Source organism: Equus quagga, chromosome 6, assembly GCF_021613505.1.
Source record: "Equus quagga isolate Etosha38 chromosome 6, UCLA_HA_Equagga_1.0, whole genome shotgun sequence".
Taxonomy (NCBI): domain Eukaryota; kingdom Metazoa; phylum Chordata; class Mammalia; order Perissodactyla; family Equidae; genus Equus; species Equus quagga.
The window spans coordinates 95,760,425-95,787,696 of record NC_060272.1 but is presented as its reverse complement, the minus strand read 5'-3'; the positions used below and the strand labels follow the sequence as shown (position 1 = coordinate 95,787,696).

General features: G+C 43.4%; 1 protein-coding gene and 1 pseudogene across 4 annotated transcripts in view; one reads left to right on the top strand and one right to left on the bottom strand.

Moving 5' to 3' along the window:
- PRUNE2 (prune homolog 2 with BCH domain) overlaps nt 1–27,272 on the bottom strand; it is a 242,365-nt gene that overhangs the window by 209,539 nt on the left and 5,554 nt on the right. The window lies entirely within an intron of this gene.
- Nucleotides 25,321–26,385, top strand: LOC124241053 (40S ribosomal protein S4, X isoform-like; annotated as a pseudogene).

Sequence of the window (27,272 nt, the reverse complement as noted above, 5' to 3'; positions counted from 1 at the left end):
CTCTTCTGTTTTTGTTGTCATTGTCGTTGGTTGGTTGGTTTCTGTTTCAGAAGCCTGTAGCAACTAAGAGCCCTCAGATCATATTAAATATAAATTTTCATTAAAAGAAAAATAGAGAGCAAGACTCTCCAGCATTTTGTGTGTGTGTGTGATGAGGAGTGACTTTTTAATTCACTCAGATCTTGAGAGATTCAGAGTCTTAGAGAGGAAAGGAGGGAGAAGATGCCAAAAAAAGAAACGAAAATCCTTGGTGGTTCAGCCTCTAGATGTGGTGGTAGGAGGGTGCTGGTAGTAAAATGTGGGGTGGGAGCAAGAAAAGACACAGAGAGGATGTGGGACCATCAGATGGGGTGGTGGTCCTCTCTTCCCACTTCCTTGGTCTGCAAATCCCAGCTAATTAGAAAGAGAAACCCAAGTGGCAACAATCAGTTCATAACAACAGTGACAGGAGAGAACACCTCGCTGTCTCACAACTCCAGGGGCGCCATTCACATTCCCAGGGTTGTGCTCCAAGGAGCGTCATTTACATGCATCCAGAGTGAATGGTGCCTCCGGGCAACTGTGGAGCCCCTGCCACGGATTATCTGGATCCCCTGATCCTGGCATCATTTCACAACACTCTCAGAATCCTGGGCAGGAGATCCTTCATCATCCCCAAGTTAAGAAGTCTGGTTCACAGAGAGGTCCTGAGGTAACTGCCTAGGATCGGGATCCCCAAAGCCTTGCATTTGATGGCTTCCCTGCCACGTGGGCTGAAAGCAGAGTGGGGTGTTTCTGGCAATGCTGTGCCTCCAAGGCTCTGCCCACCTACCTCACTCTACCTCCTAGGCCATTTCATACGTGTTTAAAAAATTACCATGGGCAACCCTTGATTATCTTGGGGCAAATGGGGCAAACACAGATTACTATGGCAATTTGAAAAAATTACACTACAGGTAATGCCATTGTAGAAAATGAAAATATTTTACACATTTATACAGATTATCATAGACAATTGCACATTTAGAAGGCTTCCACGTTTGGCCCCACTTAGCAACAATGGACATCACGCCTTACCTACCAGAGTCCTTGCCGACGGCAGGGTCGGCCTTTGGAGGACTGACTCTCACTGCCAGCAGTCAGCCAGCCCCACCTCAAGGCATCCTCAGGTGCACATTCAAACCCCTCTTCAGCCTGCTCTCCCTGAGCTTCTCCCCAGCTCCTCGCCCCTCCATAGGCTTTTAGAAAAGGCTTTCTTTCTAGAGAACGAGGGAAGGAAACAGGGCAATGATGTACAAAAACCAGTCTCTTTTCATTTCTACCACACCTGCTACAAATACAGTGTGATTATTCGTACGTTACACGTCACTGAGAAACAGTGTGGGGGCACAGAGGACAGGAGCCGTCGACTGCCCTAAAGTGTCAGGAAGCTTCTCAGAGGAAGTGACTCGTGTCTTTCTTTCAGGGAAGAGAGGCAAGACTTCCCAGGCTCTCCTCTACTGTTTTTTCCATGCTTCTCATTAAGTTGAAAACTATGGAACATAATGGTTACAGACAAACACAAACACACACACACACCTCCCCCGCCCCCGCCACCCCGCATGCACGCACTCACACAAACTCAGTCAGAGATGCATACTGAAGAATTTACAGGTGAAATGGCATGATGTCTGTGATTTGCTTTAAAATACCCCAGGAAAAAAAAATGTGCATATATGGTATGGAAATAGATGAAACAGATTGGCAAAACATGGATAATTACTGAAGATCAGCGATAAGGGTCAAGTTGCACTCCTCAAAATTCATATGTTGGGGTTCTAACCCCCAGAGCCTCAGAAGGTGACTTTATATGGAAATGGGGTTGTTGGAGATGTAATTCGTTAAGTGGGGACGAGGTCATGAGGTGGGCCCTAATCCAAAATGACTGTGTCCTTATAAAAGTCTCCACAGAGACACATGTAGATAGGAAACAATGTGAGGACACAGGGAGAAGGCCACCCACAAGCCAAGGAGAATCTGAGGCCACCAGAAGTTAGAAGAGAAGCTGGAACAGACCCTTCCCTGGTGCCTTCCGAGGGAGTACGGTCCTGCCAACACCTAGATCTTGGACTTCCAGCCTCCAGGACTGTGAAACAATAAATTTCTGTTGCTTAAGCCCCTCAGGTTTGGGTACTTTGTTACGGGAGCCCTTGAAAACTAATACACTACATCATAGGTCCACTGAGGGTTCATTATGCAATTCTTTTCATTTTTGTATATGTTTGAAATTTTCCATAATACAAAAGTTAAAAAAAGAAGCCTCGTACCTAGTCTCAGAAATATTAATAATTCAGCTGCACTCTGCCACAGCATTCCCTGAGGAAACCACCCAACCACCCAAGTACCAAAGTAGCTCTAATATCCCAAAATGCAGCTGGTGCCCTCGTCAATCCACGAGTCTAATTTCACGTCTGTAATCCCTTTTCAAGGAATCGCTGGTAAATCTCCGGAACAAGGCGCCAGAGAGCTTTATTGTGCCTCGTGGCTCTTTCGGGCTCCGAACAGCGCATCCTCCTCTGAAGCATAATTGCAGGCAGCCTCGCAGTGCCTTTGAAAACCGCACACGAGTCCAGGAGGGAGAAAGCATCTTGCAGCACAAACCCACGATGAAAGCTTTTGTGAATTAGTTTTCTTCCCAAACGTGAAGGGATACGCTCTATGGATGGCATTTGACACTCGGTAGGCAGGAGAAGAGAAAAGAAAGTACACCATAAAGTGCATTTAATAACCTCATAATCCCATTTAAAGGCTAAGCAAACGGGGGCCACCACAAGTACTAAAATACATGGTAAGAAAAGGAGTCAGCACTTTCCATACCATATGCTTGTAAATATTATTCTGCAGGGACCCAATTAAAACTATGGAATACTTAGAACACAGACATATGGAACAAAGCAGGGCAACTTATCTTGTCACCACGGTGCTTGCTCAGTACATCTATTAGAGAGGCGTAGTACTGGATTACGAGTACAAATAAATGCTATCTTAATTATGGATACCAAAAGGCAACACCAGCACTGAAAGCTCCTGCGTTGGTAGTGGCATTATTTAGAGTTTTAAATGGAAGGCTTTACTGCCTTCAGAATCACATGAAGTGCCAGTCACATTAAACATCAAAAACGTAACCACTACAGCAAATCGGCAATCAGGCTAGGCCTCGATTTTCTCGCCTGTTACCCTGGGAAAAGAACACAAATAACATTCTCTGAATTCACAGGATTCCTGGAAAAACCACTTAAAAAGTGCTCGCAGAGCACACTGGGAAGTGTCATCCTTGAACCAGTGCTGAGTATTGTTTTTATTGTTACTGAGGGAGAGAATACAAAATAAGCAATTGTCAGGAGTGACTCTGATGGCCATTAAGTTAAAAATCTAGAGAGAGCTTTATTAAATTTTCCTGACATTAAAAAGAAATGAAAACTTCAAAAAAAAAAAATGTGAGTTAGATTCCTAGGTCAGTCTAATTGGTAAAAGACAGTCGACATTTCCCATCCCAACAGTGGAGCTGCATTTGGCCTTATTGCTTAATTTAGAATTAACGTTTAAAGGAGCCAGACATATAAATTCTAATAAGCTGGTTCAAACATCGTAGGAATAATGCTGGAATTGCGGACTCAAGAACAGAGCATGTGAGAAAGATAGAAGAAGAGATTAAGGAAGAGTAGAAAGAGCTTGCAGCTGAAGGAGCGCATTAACTATTCCAAGATCAGATCAGAAGGAGGGGCCAGGGAAAGTGCTGAGGTGCCCAAGGACTGCATTAATTAATAATAAATTAACAGCAAAATGCCAGGAACCAATTTCAAAACACTAAGTCCACACACACACAACCTACTTTCTTGTCAATAACCCCAGTGCAATTTTCTCTTTCTCAAAAAAGCTATATCTTTTAGATGGGGGCGCCCATTTTCCCAGGCTTTTCTCCTGCTATACACCCCTCAGTGTGTTTCAGCCATGGAGAGGAGCCTGAAGTGCTGTAAACTCACGCCCCTTTCAATCCCCAAGCCTTCGCACTGGCGGTTCCCACCATCTAGAATTTCTTTTCAACTCACAGCACAGAACTGTGACTCTTCTTTCAAAAGTCTGCTCCAACATCCCTTTTTCTATGACCCCTCTCCTGACTACCCCACCCACACCACCTGCAGTACCAGAGATTTCTGAATTGTCACTGGAGGCTATCAGGGCTATTTGTCCTAAATTGTGAGCAACCTGAAAGCAGGGCCTGTGTTTGAGTCTTCTGAGTAAGCCCCAAACGAGCAACACATAGCCAATAGGAGCTCCATAAATGTGTATAAATGAATGAATGAGGAAGTTGGGCACAGGGGCTCTCCCAATACTTAAGCCACATCACCGTTAACCAGCTTCTTTCCTATCTACATCCCTTTGACATGTATTTCAAACGGGAGAACATCAGAATCACAGGGCAGGTGCAAGAGATATGAAGAACTTTTAAAAACACAGAGCCCTGGTTCTGTTCTGCTACATTCTGATCAGGGAGCTCTGAAGTGGGGCCCAGGTGCCTGGGTTTTTAGCAAGCTCCCCGGCTGACTGTGAATCATATCAAAATTTGAGAATCATGGCTCTGTGCCATATTAATAATAGAAATCCTCATTTCCCATGAGGTAGTGGAAATCACTTCCACAAGTCTGCTTGCAAAACCCATTTCAAGAGAAATGATTCACCCAGGCACAGAGAGGCAGTCTTGGGTTTTAGGAGAAAACTATTTAAATGGTTAAATGGAAATAAAAATATACAATTAATCCTCCGAACTCAGTATCTCTTTGGATTTGAGTAAAGTGAATTACAGAGAACAGTCGAAGACATTTCTATAAATGTGAAGCATAGCTTGCTCTGCTCAGGAATACAAGAGCACTCCACATCGATGAGCCACATTGCAGAGAGACTAGGGACACGGCTCCTCTCGGCCCCATCACCGCCTCTCTCTGGGGCCGGTTTTCCTTGGACTTTTCCTCAGCAGGCATTGGGTAATGCTGATTCCACAGCATCTACATAAACAACTGCTTTTTGAAATCTCCTTCTCCTTCCTTCAATTTATCCTCTTTTTCTGTGCTTCCCAGGGTTCCTCCCCTCACACACACACCCACCTGTTACACTTGGTAGTGGTGGTGGTAGTGGTGGGCGGAGGTGAGGCCCAACACCATGCCACCATTTTCAGTGAAACTGACAAACAGATCTTCAGTGCCTGCCAATCATTCTAATTCTTCTGTTTCTAATATCAGTGCTACCCAAACATGCCACTCCATGCATTAGTTTTAAAAGAACCGTAGGATCTTGGAAGTGACTTAAAGCCAAGAGGAAGTTTTATATATATTTACCCCAATGCCTGCCGTCTCCAGAATTGTAGTAACTCTAGAGAAACACTAATCAAACTGCATTTCATGAAATATCTTTAGGCAGGGAATTTAATACAGGTTGACACGTTTGAAAGAAATCTGTTGCCTCAGGATGCCATAGGATACACAAAGCTTTCAGGTAAAGAGGCAGGAGACACAGGGTACCGATCCTAACTCTACTACTAACTAGCTGTGAGACCTCGTTCTAGGCCCTCCCGTCTTCTCGGCCTCAGATTCTTCATCTCTAAAACAAGGAGGCTGGATCAGATGCTCACTAAGATTCCTTTCAGTTTTAATGTTCTAGAACAAGTTTACAAAAAAGATGGTGTGAACGAGGGGTCCCAGGGGGACTTGCATTTTTAAAAAGGACTTATACACTTCTAGTTAAAACAAAATCAAAGGAATGGCTTTCAAATGGTGGAATTTCCACCATCGCTGCACTCAAGCTTCGAGATGACCGATGACCTTTTAGGGATCCCTCCAATCGTACCACCCAGAAGAGATCTCCCTCGGCTATTGACTTTCTCCTGAGTTTGTCTAATTAATGCTTAAAAAATACCAGGACGTTAGAGTGCAGTAACCAAGTACGGTCGAATGAATAATCTACTATTTGAAGAAGGAAATTTTTCTCTGAATTATAAATAATGCACAATTAAAGGCTTTTACAGGGACAGGCAACTTCCAGCTTTTATAATATCACTTCCAACCACTGGGACTTGGAAAGAGTATCTATCGAGTGGGTATGCTTGCTGAAGACAGAAAACAAAATCTACTAAGGTACAGTGTAAAGATAGACCATGACCCTCAGTGGGATCTGGACTAAGGATGTGGGGGTTTAGCAGTGGTGTTGTTATTGACAGATTCTGGGGCTGATCAAGCTGTTTAGCAAGGCGGAGTTAGGGATCAATAGACGCATCAGCAAGACACCGCAGGTCCTGCTGATTTCCCAGAAATTGTGCCCTGCAAAAGAAAGGTCAGTGCTGTAGTCAATCAGATGGTTCTTGAAGCCACTGCAGACTCACCTTGAGGACAGGGCAGATGGTAAGAGAACCAAATTTTCTCTCTGCATTCTGCAGAAGAGGAGGAGACGGGAACAGAAGCAGTCTACTCCTAAAGCACATGGACACGTAAGAGACTCAGAGCTGGGATTTCTTCGGAGGAAGAGAGGGGGTCGTGAGCAAGAAGGTGAACCTCAATGTTCTTGTGAAGAAGCACTTCCCCCTTGCCTTGTTTTTTCTCATCCACAGACGAGTCAAGCTTGTAGCTGCACAATGAAAAGTTCCTTAGAGAGGACCAGAAAGTGAGTTCTTCAATCCCCAGAACAGTCCTCTGTGGACTATTTCCTAAGAGATGTAGTGTAGACCACCCACCTTAGAAAAGTGAGGAGGCACACGGTAAGGATTTCCTATGAGGGGTAAGATTACTAAGCAGTCTTTAGGCATTTTCTCCCTTTACAATCTGTAAAACCTGAAGCAAAGGATTCATTCCTCTGGGTTTTGTTGATTTCGCGACAGGTCCCATTGGGATTAGAGCATTTCCCAAGCTCTCTTCTAAAATTATAAAATGTCCAACTATTTATCCTGATTAACGCCCACCCACAGACCCAAAAGGAATCCAAATTACAAGGCATTACTCCTGTTTTGAAGTATATATTTAAAATGTGTGAATACACAGAGACTCTCCTTCAGTCTTTTGTATCACCAAAGTGTTTTACCAGCACATAAAATTAAGAATTATGAAATGAAACATTTTTTATTTTCCACTCAGATGGACTAATGATAATACCTTACGTTGGAAGAGCTCTCCAGGGTATACTAAGAAAATCTATAACTTCTATCCCAATTGACCTTCACAATCAGGCTGAAAAGTGAGCCAGGCAGGCTGTGTATAGGAAAGCACTTCCCAGAGCGTATTCCAGAGAACACTAACAAAAAGTTTAGAAACTTTTAACAATGAGGTTAGCTATGTTTAAACACGTGTCATTATCACAGGGCCTCTCAGACACTTCATGTTAGTTCATTGCAAATCTCCATGTGTGTGCAATGTGTACGCATGTGAGAGAGAGAAAGAGAGAGGTTGAGAGGGAGGGAGTGAGGCAGAGGGATAAAGAGGTTTCACAAACTTATTGGATCATAAACCCCTTTTTCCATTGCACATCTTATGGAATACTTATGGACCGCCTCTGCATTGCCATTTTGTTAGGACACGATAAACATCTACAGTTGAATTTTACCTACGCTATATTCAACAACATTTGATAAATGTTTACTGATTATCAATGTGTCAGACACTTCTAAGAGGTGTTAACAGACAAAAATACCTACTTTTATGTAGTTTACGTTCTAATGGGGAAAAATGAAATTAAATAAATACAACGTTTAATATATGAAATAGGGACAAATATGAAGAAGAAAAAAATAACAGGGAAAGATGGTGTGTGTGTGCGCATATGTGTGTGAGTGTGTTTAAGAGCCTGTGTGTTGAGGGAGGGGTAAGACTTTAGACAAGGTGAGCAGAGAAGGCTCCTGAGGTAGAGGTTAGTAAGGCGGCAAAGGAGGGCCAGGCGGTGATCACACATCTGGAAGAGGAGCGTTCTGAGCGAAGGTTCCGCAAAGGCCCTGAGGCGGTTGTATCAGAGAGAAGGATTCAAAATTTGATTAAAACAAAGCCCTGTTTCTAATTTCTACTGTAAAGATTACTCATACTTTGAAGAAAGAGGTCTAACATTTTAAAAAGCCATGCATGTTTTCAGCACTCCTAATGCACAAGCCTTGTCCTTCTCTGTGAGGAACTCGGGTCCTTCATTTGAGGTCCTCAGACTCCCAGGGATCCCTGGGACTCATTCAGGGAAGTTCATGAAGTCAAATCTTTTTCATGAACATTAGAAGACATTATTTGCCTTTTTCACTGTGTAGACATCTGCACCGATGTACAAAAGCAGTGGTGGGCGAAGCTGCCAGAGCCTTCGCGAGAATCCAGGCAGTGCGCTAAGCTAGACCGGTGGTCACTGTGTTCTTCACAGCCAGGACCGCACAGCGCAAACACTGCCAGTTTCAACTAAGAATGCCCTTGATGAAACAGTAAAATATATTAACTCAATTAAATTGCAAACGTCAAGTACACACATCTGTTTAACCCTCTGTGATAAAATGGGAGGCCGACACAAAGCACTCCATTGCATTCAGAAGACCAATGGTTGTCTAGAAGGAAAAGGAGCTGTGCAATTATTTGAGTCGTGTGCTGATTAGCTGCTTCTCACTAAATAGTTCTGTTTTGAAAAATATAGTTATTTGTAATAAGATACGTTATTTTGTTAACATGCAATGGGTTTATGTTATTTTTAATGAACTAACACATGCATATTTTTATATGTTTTCCATTTTACTTTCTTTTTTTTCCACTGGCACCTGAGCTAACATCTGTTGCCAATCTTCCTTTTTTTCCTTCTTCTTCTTGTCCCTGAAGCCCCCCCAGTACATAGTTGTATATTCTAGTTGTAACCATTTTACTTTCTAATATGGTAAATGTTGATAGATATAACACACACCAATAGAGGCTTTTGTCATCTTCAGTAATTTTTAAGAACATAAAGGGATCTTGAAACCAAAAAGTTTGAGAAATACTGCGTTAATGAAAGAGCAAGAACGCCACGCCTGGGCACGTCTATGAGGAAATACATTTGTTTATGTATATATTTGGAGTTTTTAGATTAAGGTGACATTCACAGAACATAAAAGTAACCATTTTAAAGTGAGCAATTCAGTGGCATTTAGTACATTCATAATGTTGGGGAACTGCCACTCTTTCTAGTTCCAAAACTTTTCATCGCCCCAAAAGGAAACCGTGCCACATTAAGCAGCTGATTCCTATTGTCCACCAGGGTCCCCCAGCCCCTGGCCACCAATCTGCAATCTGTCTCTGTGGGTTTACCTATTCTGGACATTTTATACAAAGGGAATCAAACAATACTGTATGTGACCTTCTATGATTGCCTTCTTTCACTTAACGTAATGTTTTTACAGTTCACCCACATTGTAGCATGGGTTCCATGTACTTCATTTCATATATATTTATTTTTAATGAATTATTCTCTTCACATATTCTTTTAAGGGTACATATATGATCTCTGATTAGAAAATCCTCTCTAGGGCCAGCCCAGGTTGCCTAGTGGTTAACTTCAGCGCACTCTGCTTCAGCAGCCCGGGTTCGGTTCCCAGGCGTGGACCTACACTACTTGTCTGTCAGTGGTCATGCTATGGCAGCAGCTCACATACAAAAAAAAGAGGGAGATTGGCAACAGATGTTAGCTCAGGGCAAATCTTCCTCAGCAAAAGAAAAAAGAAAAGAAAAGAAAAGAAAATCTCTCTTGAATCCAATATAGATACACAAGAATGTGTTTATAAGGTAATATTTGTCTCAATACTTGTCCCAATATATTACAGACTTCAGCTATGCAAAGGTAGTTCTTTATATAGGGTGAGTCTACAAAAAAATTATGAGGCAACTCCTCCAAAGGCTGAGGCAAATGTTAATGGATTTATGATGATTATAATCATGATTCTCATCACCAAGTGTCTAAAGTGCTTAACTGTAAATGGTGGAAAATATTATTCATTTTGTAACATTTCCTAATAAAATGTGTTTGCACATGTAAGTAATTTTGGGGCTACTGAGTTAGAGGGAATGAGCAGTTTAGGATAGTGGGGGGGGGGAGGGGAGATGAATTTTGAGACAGAGGGCTGGGTCAGAGCCCAGGTCCGCTCTTTATTAGATACAACATTTTTAGCAACTTACTTCCTCTTCCAGGCCTCAGTTTTCTCACTGTGTCTGAGGGGCTCCTCTCCAAGCTTGTGAGCTCCTGCCTCCATTTACTAGGAATCACGCACAGACCGCCTGCACGATTTCCGCCCTAGCCATAGGTCAGCTCTATTATTTGCTTACATTTTAATTCACTCACATTTTTACATAAGCAAGTTTATTTCAAAAGAAAACTGTATGATTACTACTAAACATAGAAAGCCAGTGTCACTTGCAAATAGAAAAAATTTAGTGACCCACCTCTAGTCATCCAAGGACCCCCGTTATATTGTCTTATTTCCTACAATACAAAACATTTCACCTTTTGGATAAGACTGTTCAGCCCTGGGGCCGGCATGGTGCGGTAGTGGTTAAGTTTATGTGCTCTACTTTGGTGGCTCAGGGTTCACTGGTTCGGATCCTGGGAGCAGACTTAGCACCACTCATCAAGCCATGCTGAGGCGGTGTCTCATATAGAAGAAACAGAAGGACCTACAACTACAATATACAACTATGTACTGGGGCTTTGGGGAGGGAAAAAAAACAAAGAGGAAGATTGGCAAGAGATGTTAGCTCGGGGACAATCTTCCTTACCAAAAGAAAGAAGACTGCTCAGCCCTGATCACCCCTTTTCATGAATCAATACACTGTGGCCTTGCTTACGTTTAGAACATGAGATTCACTACTCATTCTCTCTCCCTTGGAAAGGCTAGTAGAAATATTTACAGCAGTGGCTACCACACTGACCATGTAGCACTTGGTAGAGCTTTGAGATAACAGGTAAGTGGCATTCTTAACTTGGGGCTGTTTGAACATGAGAACCCAAGTGAATTCAGAAAACACAAAATTCCCCAAGTAGTTGCAATATGGCTCCTGAGTATATCAAACAATTGGACCACATTTCAGTTTGACTGCCTCTTGGACTCTATCTGTAAGGAAAGGGACTCAAGATGCCAGGAGGCACTCAGCACCTGACTCCCCTCTTCTTGGGCACAGATGTTACTCCAGGGAAATACATAATCTTCTATACTCTTTGCACTACAGAGACTGTTGCAAACTCATTGCAAAAATGGTCGCTCCCTTTATCTGTGTGCCTACAATGGAACTTTGCAGCTCCTCCCATCAAGAGGAGAGGGCAGTCTGTTTCTCCACCCCTTGAATCTGGACTGGCCTTGTGACTTCCTTTGGCCGACAGATAAAAGAGCTCACAGAGTGGGTAAGAAAGTTAAAAGAGATAGTGTATGCAAACACTAGGAAGACATTGTAAGTCCTGGTTAAATGGCAGCAATTATCACTGAGAGTGTGCATGGTATAAACAGCAAGTACCAGGCATGCTGCTCTCGGTTCCAGGGACGTTGGTCTCCATGTTTCCCTCGCCCTTCTTTCCCTACTTGCCTACTTCTGGCTGGGCCCGGATGTTACCAGGGTTACCAGGTGCCAGAGTTGACGGCATATTCAGCTAAAGGCTTGCACAAAGCACACTTGGGTTACAGTTCCCAAGAAAGCGGAAATTAACTGGCCCATCCTGGGGTTCACCACAACCCCCAAAAAACCCAGGTCCACCCTAGAGTTAAGGACACTTATGACATAATATTATGGGGGCTAGTTTAATCTAAAATATCACCCTTGGGTAATTTTGAACTCACATTGAAGAACTAGGAAGACAGTCACCACTTATTCAGTGCCATTGCCTTAGCGCCTCGCATGCACTGTCTCATCACATCTTCACAGCGGTTCTCTGAATCCCGTGAGATGGAGTCTAAATTATCCCCACTTTATAGGTTAGAAAACCAAGGCTTAGAGATGTGAATAATTTGCCCAATTATCTGGAAGGTGCTGTAAGAAAAATAAATAAGAAGTGATTCTTGCTCCCCAATCTTCCAGCACTAGAGATCCTTTTAATTTTCTCTTTCCCCTGTGAACCCCATGTTTTGAAAGCTTTTATTTACCACTTAATCCCTATCGTGGGAGATCTCCAAGTGCTAGGGCTCCTGGTTTAGATCTGTTGAACTAGCCCCAGCTCCTTATTTTGCAACAGAAGAAACAGAAGCTCAGAAAGGATGGGTGATTTGCCAAGGTCACACCGCTCCCGTGTAGAAGGAAAAACACTAAAATCCAGGTCTCATTATTCCCTGTAAGCATTTCTTTTTTCCACAACAAAATTCTGCCTCGGGAACATGCACTAGTCACAGGAACAATTTGGACCCAAAATTGGAAGAGACAGAATTAAGGAAACAATCACTGAAGAGGTTTGTCACGTATTTAAAATCTTCATGGCAGCTGCTCTGTAGGTGCCACACCTTTTGGCTCAGTGGTTATTTACCCCAAGGGAAGGAGAGGGGCAGTCCCCTTTTGACAGAGAGTCAAGGGGAAAAAAACAAATGACTTTTTAAAGATAGAGGACGCCCAAAGCAGATTAAAAATATATGTAAAGATCATTCACGTGTTACTGGAGTAAAGGGTTTCCACATGGAGACATGATAGGGAGCGGGGAAGAACGGTGAACTGTGCCGTCCTTCTTTCTAATTTGCGGCTTGCTTTGTGAGATGACATCGCACCCTCCAGCTTGCCATGAACAGTGGCGAGAAAGGCCGGAACAGCGGAGGAAAGCTTCACGCAGTAAATGGGACTGAAACAGGATTGCAAAATACAAGGACAGTCTGAGAGTCATGTGGGGCCTTGCCCCAGGAAAATTAGGGCTGCAGATGTCCCACCTCATTCCTAGGTACCCACGCATCCTGGTTCCCTGGGGTCTCCCAGGACAGCTGAAAGGAAAGAGAGGAGGGGATGGGAAATACCATTCATGTTTATTGAGCACCTACTGGTTACATGACAGGCAGTGGACTAGGATTTAGAAGAGAGGCACAGATTTAATCTTCACAGCAGCAGCTCCAGGTAAAGTGCTGACTACACCAAGAGGAAGCAGAGCGTGACACACTTCTGGTTAGAAAATAAACAAGCCCTGGGGATGTAACGTACAGCATGGAGACTATAGTTAATAACACCGTATTGTATATTTACAAGTTGCTAAGAAAATAGATCTTAAAGTTCTCATCACACACACAAAAATTCTGTAACTATATATGGCGACAGATGTTAACTAGACTTATCATGGTGACATTTCGCAATATATACAAATATCGAATCATTATGTTGTACACCTGAAACTAACATAATGTTGTATGTCAATTATACCTCAATTTAAAAAAAGAGAAAGAAATGTTAGAGTTTCCAGGAGTTTCTATTTCATGTATTCTTGCCAGTAAAATTAGCTCTTTAAAGAAAAAAAAGTGTGGTGGATGCAAATGTCACCTTGGGAGCTAGACTGCTCGGTTTCCAAACTGGCTCCATCCCTTCCTGCCTGTGTGAGTGCAGGCAAGTTATTCACCCCTCTCTACCTCAGTTTCCCCATGTGCAAAATGGGTATAACTGTACCTGCCAAATACAGTTATTGTGAAAACAAAACTATTTAGCTACTATTTAAAGAATATATGTAATGCTCTTGCACATGGTTATATGGCTAGATAACTATCAGTAATACTAGATTTATGAGGAAACCAAGGCCCAAAGAAGTTAAGAAACAAATCCAAGTTCACACAGCTGAGAAGTCACTGAACTTGACATTCTCACTCCATGACCCAAGCTCCTTTCCTTGCACCATGAGGCTGCTCAGGCTGAGTTGATGGGACCTGAGACAAAAGCAGCCATCCAGGCCAGAAGTGCCATGGTGTTCCTGAGTCAACTGCCCCCACAGCACTAACCTGCTTATTTCTATCCATTTCCCTCAAGACCAGTCCCCTAGGGCCAAGCCACTGAACTCTGGACGGAAGTCCTGCACCCCTCCTCTCCGCCCTTGTCTGGAATTTCCCCGAAAGCCATGCAGCTGTCCCCACTCACACAAGCCCCAAACACACTGTGGTCACCACTAAACCAAGTTCTTTATGGAACAACTCTTAAGGCACTTTCACTCCCCGTAATGAGTGGAGAGCATGAACCCACAGATGAATTCCTCTAAGGGAAATTTTGGCTAGCTTTATCCAGAGGCCAGGAATTAAAGCCCCTACTTTCTGTGTTAATTTTGATTTTATTTATTTATAAGAAATCAGAAACTCAGAAACATAAGTCTGATTGTCTGTCAACTCTAAAATTGGTGGGTTTGGAATCCCCAATATGTTTCTCAGGGATTCAAATATCCAAATGGTAGAAATCATCATCATCATCATCATCATCAACAAAAGCACTCAAATATTTGTATCATGTATCAAATACAGTTCTAAGAGTTTTGCATCTATTATCTAATGTAATCCTCAAGACCCCCTACAAGGAGGATCTATCGTTATTCCTAATTTATATATGAAGAACTGAGGTACAGATAATTCAAGGGATGTTCCCAGGCAGTCTTGTTGCATAAATGCTTCCCTGGCACTCTGAAGGCGTTAACCCAGCTTCCCCAAATCCCTAACCCGGGATGCAGATGCAGCCTAAAGTCATCCCAACTGTGGCCATGGAAACGACCCCCACCGGAGCCTCATCTGAAGGCATGAGAGATGACTCAATAGCTGGTGGAGGTTTTCATTGATTAATAATATTACAAACTGCCAAAGAATCTCAGGTTTCTTAATCAAAGTTCTTACTTTGTGAACATCCACCCATTGATATGACCATTAATAGAATGTAAGTGTGGTTCTGTGCAACGTCCCCACCGCAGGATGAATTCTAGTTTTAGAGCACACAGTAGGCTGCATGATTATTCCTAATTATTACCTTTCCTTCCTATAGGAGGATAATACATCCCTGGGCAATACCATGTAACTTACAGTACCCACCTATTGGAGGCATGTACTTCCCGCTCCACTAACAGTGGGCGTGGCCACGTGACTTGCTTTGGCTAATGAAATACAGCAGAAGTAGCTTATTCCAGGTCTGAGCAGAAGCTTTAAGAACGATTGCTGGACCCTTCCAGCTCTCTTACTTTTCTTCTGCCCCGAGAGCAGCCTCTCCCAGGCAGTTCTTGCCCCTTTACCTGCATCCCAGAATGAAGATGGCACTTGGATCCACAGCTGACCCTCGGCAACTTGTAACACAAGTGAGAAATACACCTTTGCTGTTGAAAGCCACTGACATTGGGGATTTCTGCTACTGGAACATAACCTAACAAAAGCTGATGGATACAAAGCACTCTCTAAAATGATTCTTAAAAACTCGAAGAGGTCTGCTGATCATCCCCCAAACACATGAGCTTTTGAAAGCCACTCTGGGCTCTCCACCATGTTAAGAGAAACAGAATTCTGTGTTAAGGGAAAAGGAATTGCAGAGGGCAAAGGGGCTGTAGGAAATAGAGTGTGAACAAAGAACACGTCAGAGAAGCGGTGACTAAGCAAAAGGCATCAACAAAGGAAGGGCATAAATAATAAAGGAACACCATCCATAAGAGGACGTCACGTAGAACATGCATCACTCACAACTGAGAGCAGGGGACAAGGATACAGAAAGCACATAAGCATCCAGATGCCAAAGGAATGCCTGAAAGACCGTATCAAATAAAGACCAGAAAAATTAAGAATAATTTAGGCAAAGAGAGAAACCAAATGCCAGTGAGGGGAACTGTGAAGGGTTTTGTTTAAAGAGGATAAAAAAGTTTGATTCAAACGTTCAGTTTCCTGCAGCAAGTCCTTGGGACCAGAGGTGTAACTTTCCCCTGGGATCATTCAAAGGACCTGCTTAAGAGCCTGCACTTCTGAAAACACTGCCGCTTCCTTCAGTTTTCTCCTCCCACTCCCTCCCTATAGCTCATTAACATATTTATGGTCCCCTCCTTCGCTGCCAGGCACTGTGAAGCCAAGAGGGCCTGTGTTTTGTATGGGCAAAGTGTAAGAGACATTAAATAATTCTAACAGCGACACGTGTGAGAAACACACGTTATGTGCAGCGTCTGCCTTACAAGTAGTTAGAACCAATGGCTGTCTTTGCGGTGTGACTGCAGAGGGATTCTTTTTTCTTCCCACACCAGTTCCTCCCCCACCTGAAATATAAGCACTGAAGATTTCTTCTTTTGCATTAGATTTGTGTGTGTGAGGCAGACTGGCCCTGAGCTGACATCTGTGCCAATCTTCCTCTATTTTGTGTGGGATGCTGCCACAGCGTGGCTTGATAAGCAGTGCTAGGTCTGCACCCGGGATCCAAACCTGTGAACCCTAGGCTGCCGAACCACACGAACTTAACCACTATGCCACCAGGCCAGCCCCTGAATTAGATTTTTAATACCCTAGAAGACATGGCATCATCTCATCAGGTGACTCTACATAGTGTGACTGGATTGCTTGGCTGCTGGAAGGAAAGTGCGGTGAGGCCACACTTCCTCAGAGGAGCATTCCGTTTCAGTTGGGGGCAAGCCCTCCGGATTCCAACGGACCCTTTAAAGGGGCCATGATGTGCCCCTGCCTCCCAGTGAATCAGCGCTCTGGACCTTCACTGCTCACAAGGTGGTCTGGGGGCTGGCAGTGCTAGCATCACCTGAGAGCTTGTTAGAAGTGCAGAATCCTAGGTCCCGCCCCAAACTGTACTGAACCAGAATCTGCATTATAACAGGATCCCCAGACGACTGCTATGCACGTGACAGTTTAATAAGCACTTCTGTAATGACCACTCTTCCTGAAGTAAATGCGTTGTGCCCCTGAGGCCCTGAGGAGTGTTGAAATGGAAATGTAAGTTAAGACTCTCAGGTATAGCATATGAGAAATTTAGCTCTAACATTCATTAGCTGTGTGCCCTTGAGCAAGTCACTCGACCACTCTGAGCCTCAGTTTCCTCCTTTATATACTGGGTCTAATAACGACTATCTCAGAAAACTGTGGTGAAAGCCAAATCAAAGAGCGTATGTAAGCTCTAGAGTAAATACCCACAGGTGTTAACTCCCTTGCTTGCTGGCCCAAACCAGGTTTTGCTGAGGAGTGAGTGCCAGGGGTGAGAAGCAGGTTTTGAGCAAATCAGGGCAGAGAGAAGGCCAAGCAAAAAATATTGGTCATGGCAAGACACTAGCTTAACTTGAATGTTCCTATCTGGCCCTCCATGTTTTCTGCTCTAGGTCTGTAAAAAAAAAAAAAAAGCAGAACTGTATTCAGAAAGGATTTGGAGAGCTAGGAGTTGCGGCACATGAGGATTTACTTCCAGAACCTTCTGCCCCACAGCCTGCTAATTATTTAGCAGATGCGCATGATTTAACAACTACACAATGAAGTCTCTCAAAGTCAGTGATTTCTTCTCCCATCTCAACACTTACAAGAAAATATCCTCCCAGGCATATTTCCCCTGGCATATCTGAAAAGCTTCCCACCACGACATCCGTAAAGGCATCACAGCACTGCATACAAATCATCCTGTTAGACAATGCATTCCTCTTTAAAAAAAAAATCTTACTAGGTTTTTAGGACAACTCATGTCCTATAAACCTGAAATTTTCATTAATTACAGAATTTCAAGCCCAGACTAGCCTTGAGCCCCATCTCTCTAAATTTCCCTTCAATTACGTTCATATGTGTCCCTTTTTTCACCAGTGTGAATCAGTCAAACTCTTAAGAAAGATTAGAAAATGCTGGCAACCCAGGACCTCTATCTATAGGCTTATGCGTCTAATGCATCTTCATCTTTGTGCATATTGAATTTAGCAACGATGGGGCCTCTGTCCCGCCATGGCTATAAGAAATGCTGGTCCAGAGCTATATGTGTTTCTTAGTGCGAGTCCTTTTGAAAGAGAAGAATTCAGGTTACACTACCTTCAACTGCATTTAACTAATTACTCCCTATTGCATCAATGTGGGATGCTTTTAGGTTTTTGGCCAGTTAATGAATATGATCCAAGTGGAGAGAGAGAGAGAGGGAATTTGACAGAATTACACCTCCTCTGTAGCAAGGAAAGAGTTCCTGTTACAGGCAATTAAACTGCCTTCCCCCGATTACATAGGACTCTCAGCTGAAGTCAATGTCGGTGACATTCAGTCACCTGTTACCCCATTATAGGTATGTGGGATGATGCCCACAGGCCCTCCAGACCCTGCCTCTCAGGAGCCTCCTTCCCGTCACAGGTGTCCCTTGGTCTCCCGAGCCTGTGGTCCTCAGCATGTTTCCATCAATCTGCACTTGTGACACAATCCATCAGTCTGCACTTGCAAACTATTCATCAGAGTCCCTCACCCGCAACTCCAGGGCTCAACACGCTTGCTTTCCTGTGTGTGTTTCCTGCTACACGGCTTCAGCTCAAAAGTGTGTCATCTCGGATATTCTCTTCTTGGAAAAGAGCCCTGTATTTTCACTCAGCCATTTTGTTTTAGGGAGATGAATCCAAACCACCAAACTCTCAATGAAACCTTCAAACTCTCTTTTGAAAGGATGGACCAATTTTTTGCTCCTACAGATACTATTGGAAGCAAAGGCTTGGGCATCAGAAGACACAGATTCTACGCCCAACTCTGTCACTTACTGGCTGCGTGTCCTTGGGCAAAGCTGGATTGTACCTCTCTTCCCTTCTTCTTCTCATCTGTGCTGTAAATATAATAATGTGTCCTACCCAAGGTTGGCGGAATGGGATCACATAAGTGGAAGCAGTTATGAAATACAACCCTATGTCTTGAATTACACACCAAGTATAACAGCAACTGGTTTGACAGCTCCACAAGGCTCAATCCTTTTGAAATAATTGAGAGAAGAAGTGTAAAGAAAGAGGAAGTGGCCTCCCTAGTCAGATTCTACCTTGTGGTCTCAAATAGCAGCTGTAGCTGGCATGGGATAGATTGTATTAGGATCATCTTAATTGAGCAGCAAGTCAGCTTCAGATTATTTGCTCAAATCCATATTTTTAAAATTAGCATAGCACCTCCCCGCGATACTGTACAGCCTCTCAAATTTATCAGGAGCAGGACCTAGGCGTCAAGAGACCTGAAATTTACGCTTGGCTCTGTCACAGATGTTCTCAGGACAAGTCAACCTTTCTGAATCTGAGTCTTGAAATTTGGTAGATTTCATCCGGAAGTCAATTTGGAAACATTTATCAAGAAGCTTAAGAACATTTATATCTTTTGCTCCAATAATTACATATTTGAAAAGCTATTTTAAGGACATAATCCTAAACAGGATAAAATGTTTCAGGGAGAAAGATGTTTGTTATAGTGTAATTAACAATAGCAAATAAGGAGGGGAAATCAAAATGTTTAACCAAACTATATCTCTTTTATTAAACGATATGCTATTTTTAAGATATTGATTTGAATACTATGCAATAACATAGGGAAATATTTAATAAATAATGTTAAGTAAAATAAAAATCAGCTTCCAAAATGTATGAATAAAATAGGGTTATTTTAATCCTATGCAGAGGAAACAAAGACTAAGAAGACTACTTGCCAAAATATTGCCAACAGTCATGCTTCAATGAAAGTGGGTAATTTTTAGTCTTAGTTTTTAGTTTTTCTAATGTTTACAGTTCATTTTTCAGCTTTCCTCTATTTCCCAAATTTGCTTTAATATTTTGATTTTATAAATAAACGAAGGCTGAAATCTAATACCAGGAGGTTGAAATAGACAAAGTCTAAAGTCATCTGTTTCAACGTTAAAGATCTACGCTTCTATAATAGTTTCAAATGTAAATAGTTTCACAGCAAGAAATCACTAGCAAAAGATGGTGGCTATGGAGTGCTGTGTTTAAACACATAGAATCCTGATGTCTATTTCCACACCAGGCCCTGAAGAGACTGGTCAGAGCGTGTCCGGTGGGACATGGCCATCAGGATGGCTGAATATAAATCTTGCTGAGAGCAATAGTCCAACAAAGGGGCCCCTAGCAATAAGCATGGCTCAGTGCCATCAAAGCAGTCTACAGAAATGCCAGTGTATTGAAGAAATCCTCTGAGTATGAATTGGTTTTTACAAAGATGTCATGCTTGGTCAGAAGCCTATTTTGGCATGAAATAACTCCATAGAAGTGAGAAATACATTTTTTCCTCCATAAGGCTCAGCGTGACCTAACGCTTTGGAGGGCTAATGAATTTTTCAAAATGTTTTAAAAGCCAGTTCTGGGATGGCATTTTGATCTGCGTCCACCACAGTGGGTTTATGTCTGGATTTTTCTGGAGGCTGAAGCCAAGACTGATGACACTTCAGAGCACAGTCTCAGGTACCAGCCAAGTAGCAAGGATGCAAGCAGTTATGGACCTACTGAAACTGCTCTCCTTCACGCATGGCTTTCTGTTAGGGTCTGACAAAGCAAATCCACAGTGAAATAACAGAAGAAATATTCAGCTAGAAAATAAAATTCTCCCTCTTATTTATCTTTTTCTATGAGCTGTATACATTTCCTAAGACCAAGCTTTCAATTTGCCCAGAAACTAAAAAAAAAAAAAAAAAAAAAAAAACAGAAAAGTTCCCCAATGATCTTGGTAAACACTCAAAAGACTAAACAGAACCCGAATCAAAGTTGAGGCTTATATTAACCCACACGGATCAGTTGAAATACTGCTCACCTTTCCCTGAAAGAAGCCAGCCCTCCAAAAGGCAGTGGCTCTGGGAGCTGTTTATTCTGTAGTTGCCAAAGGGTGAGAGAATCCTACCCACTATTTCAGCCAGGAGATGCTGCACGCAAACCAACCAGCTGCTAAGGGTCAGGGGGAAGACGGAAGTTAAAGAAGCGAGAATGGAGGGCAGAGAGCGACTAGCCCCCTTGCCTCTCTGGAGAAGGGCCCAGGGACACTGCCTTCCCAGGGAAGCAGCCAGGCACGTGTCCGCTCAGACACACCCGTGGCAGAAGAGCAGCTGATCTGTGCACCTGCTGAGACACTTCTGTCTTCCCAGAGCCAGGTGCCAGTCTGGCCGGCACCACAGACCACTTGCTAGAGAAAGTGTGTATGAAGAGCACAAAGACAAACAAAACACTTCTCTATTCAGGATGAACTTCTGCCTCAGCTCCTCCTTTTCCATTCTGGAGAGCGAGAGGCAAACAGACACATTTGTCTTTTGCACCCTTCAATTAATTGATGGATAATTTTTCACGGCAAAAAAAAGTTGGACTTTATTGAATTGATGAGCCTTTTTTTTTTAAAGCCACTTACTCTAAAAGTGCTGTTTTTCTCAACTGAGGAAAATAGTTGTGTGGAGTGGGAACTCTTCCATAACAAACTTTTCAAATAATTGAAAGTCCATCAGCAGGCTGCCCTCCCTCTCCGGTTGTCCTTAGGGATCTTATTTTAAAGGTCCGTGGTCATTGCTGCAACTTTTCTGTGGAGTCCAGAACCAGATTTAGTTCTCGACTCAGGATGGGAGTGGGGAGGGGGTTTCTCACATCCTGTACACGCCACAGGCCTATTTATGCCTCCCCACATCAGGCTCACATTTTTAGCACCATCACCCTCCGTCCTGACTCATGGTCACTCGTTATAAACCATGACATTTCACATATCTCGCTCCACTTAAGAACGAGATCTCCTCTGCAAGGGACTTTTTCAGACAACCAAAGGCTTACCCTCCATGTGACAATTCCTGTTTTATTTTTTTCTATTTTAATCATCTGAGTTGGAACTTTATCTGAAATTGCTAATATACCCCACCTTTCTCCTAAATAGGACACTGAGCTTAAACGATCTTCTTCCTTGATTATTCAGGGTCATTACTGTGAACATCACTGATGCTATGGCCCCCAGAGACGATGAAGATGTTTAGGACTATTTGCCTACACCAGATGGAACAGCACTTCCGAGAGCTTGGGTCTGCTTCTTATAGGTTCTCTTTGGTTTGGGGTTTGTTTGTGTGATTCCTCATTGTAAGTTATCACCAATTACAGCCTCTAGCAACCTCCTCTCCTTCCACCACCCCCATCTGAGAAAACCAAGCTCGTGAGTATTCTGTCAAAGCGCCAATTAAGTAATGACGATGACGATGACGGCTAACATTGGCATGCCTTTGCTGTGTTCCCAGCATCCTCTGAATGATTTGCAGGTGTCACCTCACAAATGGGCTCCGAGATAGAGTTTGGGGGATTTTCCTGTGAGAAAAGAACTAATTATAATGTTTTCAATAATCAATTTTAGTTGTCTGAAGGAAAGCTGCCTTTGCATAATTCCCAGTTTTCAGGAGACCTCGGGTTGTCTGATGTTGCCAGATAAGTGAATTCCAGGCCCACAAACTGCTGCGCGTGCGACTCATTCCATCCTGGATCTCCTTCTCTCCTTGCCGCTCTGCAAACTTGCTTCCCGCTTGAATCCTTTTATTCTTCTCTTTTCTCCTATTTCCCTTCCAACTGCATCTGCACCTTCCTTCTTGCTTTTCTCCCCCTCTTCCTTTATTCCTGTAAGTGTCTTGAGTATAACTAGGAGTTTTCTGGGGCGACGCTAAGCCAGCAGACTCCAGAGCAAAAAGTAGGCTCAGCCCAACTAGAGCTGAGTCCTGATCCCAGCTCATCTCCTTGTTACTGTGTCAGCCAGAGTGAGCTCACCCACCTTACAATCGAGCAAAGTATCCCTAACTTCTCCAGCAACAGAGCGGCAACAACAAAGAAATCTGCAAAACCGACTTCAATTTTTAAAAAAAGGAATCAAAAATTCACTAAATACCCACAATATTTCTAGTCACTCTCAGGGTCACACATCCTATCTTCCAAATAGTTTACCAGTCTCTATTTTTCTTTCACATGGGCATACAGTAAGAAAAGTCTCCCAATTTATTCAACCAAATCATAGACAGCCCGGGACCATATTTTTCTCAAAGCACGTTCTCAATAATATGGTTGCTTGCTTGGTTATTTGAGGGTTTTTCATATAAAACAGTCAACAGAGAGAAATGAATCTCTCTTGGGTCAAAGTGAACTTACCACCCAATCCTTCTATAAACCTGTCAAGTTGTTCTCTCTCTCTCTCTTTTTTTTTTGGTGAGGAAGATTGGCCTTCAGCTAACATCTGTTGGCAACCTTCCCCTTTTTTGCTTGAGGAAGATTGTTGCTGAGCTAACATCTGTGCCAATCTCCCTCCATTTTGTATATGGGATGCTGCCACAGCATGGCTTGATGAGTGGTGTGCAGGTCTGTACCCAGGATCCAGACCTGTGATTCCCCAGGCAGCTGAAGCAGAGTGCACAAACTTAACCATTATGCCACTGGGCTGGCCCCAAGTTGTGCATTTTTTATTTGAAGAGAATTAAATGTTCCAGGAGATCTGGTGGGAAGAGGCACTTACGGATGAGGGAGAGGGTCCTGGAACGGGAGTCAGCTGATCTGGGAGCCAAGTCTGGCTCTGCTCTGTATTGGCTGTGGAACCTCGGGCAAAAGTCTTGCCTCACTAAGCTTCAGTTTCCTCAAATGCAAAGGGAGAATAATAGCTACCTCACAAGACCACTGTGGGCACTAAGTGAAAAAACGTGTCTCTTAGAGCTAAGACAGATATTCAACAAATTTTAGTTGAACTAAAGGGAGCTAAGAATTATCCGTGTTTCAGTGAAATACAGATAAATCTTCCTGGCTCTCTTGTCCACCAGTGGCTCTTTCCATGTTTTTATTGCTGTGAATGGAGAACATATTCTTGTCTTAGTATATGCATACCTGCTACAGACCTAATGTATTATTGTGCTTATTTTCCAAAGGAGGAAAATGAGACTCAGCTAACGTTGCCTGACTAGCAAGTAAAAATGGCAAAGTCAGGCTTTGAAATCAGGCACCTGGCTCGAGAGCCCACGCTCTTAGCCACCACGCCCTTCTGCATTTAGGGGAAAGAAGTGAAGAAGAGGACAAGAGAATCTCTAAGCTTCCAACAAACCCAAAAATGCTCTAGGAAACTCTTCCTAAATCTTCCTATTTAGGGCTGTCAGCTTCTACTGGGGGCTGCCTCATGGCTTCCAGGTTATGGGCTCAGCTATAGGAAAGTGTGGTTATTGCTGCTCCCAGGGAAGCCACCAATCACTAAGGATGTGAACACAGTACAGTTTTGATGGTGTGGATGTCTACTTTCAGTGATCTGTTTTGAAGCCCCCGCACGATAGTCTCAGTTACTAAAAAAGCTAATTCCCAAATGTGAGTAGAGGAACCCTGAACTAGAGCAGACTTTTTGCCAAAATATATTCAAGATCACATACATTATTATAAAATACCAGTGTCCAAAAAGGATAAGCCACTTATTTAAGAGATACATACACATTAAAGCAAAAGAACATTAAAACAAGTATAAAAAGATAGAAATTAAGCAATAAAAGTAAGAAAAATTTATTTCAGAAATACTAGCCCAAGGAAATTAAGCACCAACATAGCTTGGAGCTTCCTGGCAGCCAAAGCAAAGAATAGCAAATGCGTGGAGTCAAAGATATGCAATTTTTCTAGATATCTATCATTTCAAAAAGACTCTTGCAGCACAGGCTCATAAGAGTACCTGGAAAAGTCTGACCACATCCCAAAGAGTTAGATGAAGTGGAAGACCGTGATCTGCTCTACCACAAACAGTCCTGCTGGTTGGACGAGCGGTCTGACCAGGTTTATCCCATGCATGAGGTCTGCAGTGCCAGGGCTGGACAGAACTACTAATGAGGCCAGTCAGGAACGCCTTCACCTTTCCTCTTAAGGACTCTGAAAAGCTTCCCCGCCAGTCTCTCTCATGACATCAGTACTGGTCCAGAAGCAGCAGAACAGGCTGGGCAGACTTGCTGTAGTGGCTGGGATTGGCGAGTCCAATTTTTCACCTTTGAACCACACAACGGAGGATCTACGGCTCTGACAGTCCCACTCTGTTTGCTGATCTGCCCAATGTGGTTCTACAGAGGCCCCACTCCCCTCCTCTGCCTCTCTCCAACCCATTCGTGCTTTAATTCAACCAATATTTACAGATTCCAAATAGTCATGCATAAAAACTAGCCCCATTATTTTGAAGTAACAATTTGTATGAAGTACATACCATGTGCAAAGTGCTGTCTGGCGCTCCTTGACCTTAATGTTTCTCACCTTCTACTAAACCAACCTAGATTCCTGCATACTGCTGCCAGCCCTTCTTCGGATTCGGATCTCTAGGAGTCTGCACCTGACCATCCACTTATTCATTTTTGAGCCACTACAATGTGTGATGCTTTGTGCAAGACTCTTGCCTTATGGCTTCATTCATTCTAAAAACACATCGCTCTTTTTGTGCTTAGCACAGTCATGGCTCATGGTCCCAAGAAGCATCTGAAGTGTATAGCAGCTCCAAAGCACTGGATGCTGGGTAAACTGATCTGTGTGTTTGTTCCTTGTCCATCAACTGGTCCCTATAAGCTAAGAGAATGCCTCTCCCTCATCTTTTTTGTTTGTTTGTTTTTTTGGGTTTTTTTTTTTTGGAGGAAGATTAGCCCTCAGCTAACTACTGCCAGTCCTCCTCTTTTTGCTGAGGAAGCCTGGCTCTGAGCTAACATCCGTGCCCATCTTCCTCTAGTTTATACGTGGGACGCCCACCACAGCATGGCTGCCAAGCAGTGCCATGTCCGCACCCGGGATCCGAACCAGCGAACCCCGGCCGCCGGGAAGCAGAACGTGCGAACTTAACCGCTGCGCCACCGGGCCGGCCCCTCCCTCATCTTTTTTTAAAGAACAGACTTAAGTACGCCCCGGCAGGAAAGAAGTAAGGAAGATCTGCATGCAGCAGTTCTTTAAGATTGATGGCAAGGTCCAAACCGATACAGCCTACCCTGATGGTTTTAAGGACGTCATCAGCATTGACAAGACGAGGGAGACTTTTTGTCTGATCCACGACACCAAGTGTTGCTTTGCTGTTCATTGTATTATACCTGAGGAGGCCAAGTACAAGTCGTGCAAAGTGAGAAAGATCTTTATGGGCACAAAAGGAATTCCTCATCTGATGACCGAGGATGCTCACGCATTCCACTACCCGGATCCCCTCGTCAAAGTGAACGATGCCTTTCAGATCAAATAGGAGACTGGCAAGATTAGCAAGTTCATCAGGTCTGACACTGGTGACCTGTGTATGGTGAGCAGAGGAGCTAAGCTGGGAAGAATTGGTGCGATCACCAACAGTGAGAGACATCTTGGTTCTTTTGATGTGGTCCATGTGAAAGACGCCAACGGCAACAGCTTTGCCACTTGGCTCTCCAACATTTTCATTACTGCAAAGACAGCAAACGACGGCTTTCTCTTCCCTGAGGAAAACATTATCGTCTCACCATTGCTGAAGAGAGACACGAGAGACTGCCAGGCAAACAGAGCAGTGGGTGAAATGATCTCTAAGTGACAGGTTGGAAGGGTCTTTGTACTTAATTAAAGATAATATGGCATGATTAATTGCAAAAAGAAAAAACAAAACAAAACCTACTTACTGAACACAAGGCACTGCACCAAGCCCTGGAGACACAATGGTGAGAAAAATCATACAGAGACCCAGGTCTCTACGCCTATCAATCAAACAAACATGCCCAATGGACATATAATGACAAGCTGAGATAAGTGATCTAAAAACATCATCAAAAAAACCTGACTTAGACTGGGGCGGGGGGCAGTCATTCAGCAAAGGCTTCCCTTCTTCTTCACCTAATCTGAGGAAGGAACAGTTATTTAAGCCAAGGGGAGCAGGCGGAAAAGCCAGAAGAAGTTGAACAGCAGACTGGCCCAGATCCCAGGGTCATGTTAAGAGTGTTGTCTGTTCTCCTAAGAGCGGTAGAAAGTGACGATGAAGTTCTAAGAGAGGGGTGGGAGTTGTGGAAGATGCTTTCACAGTGATCTCCATGGCAGCAGTGAGAGAGTTTGCAGGAGACCGGCTAGCCCACCGTTGCAGTCATCTGGATGATGTAAGCGATGCCTGGGATATAGCAGTGGGGAAGGGATGGAGGGGGAGAAAGCTCCCAGTTGGAGAAACTGCATGAATAACAATGCCATTCACTGAGATAAGGAACTGCAAAAAAAGGACCAGCTTCGGGGCAAATGGAGAGAAGCAGTCATCGGTCCAGGTTTTGTGCTAAGAGCTGTAGGCACATTATTTTGGCTTTACCAACAAACCTGTAAAGTAGGCATCACTATCCCATTTTTCAGATTAAAAACGCAAGACTGTGTTATCAACTTAGTTTTCCTAACTCAGACTTTGTGGGTCTGATTTTTCAGGGTAATCT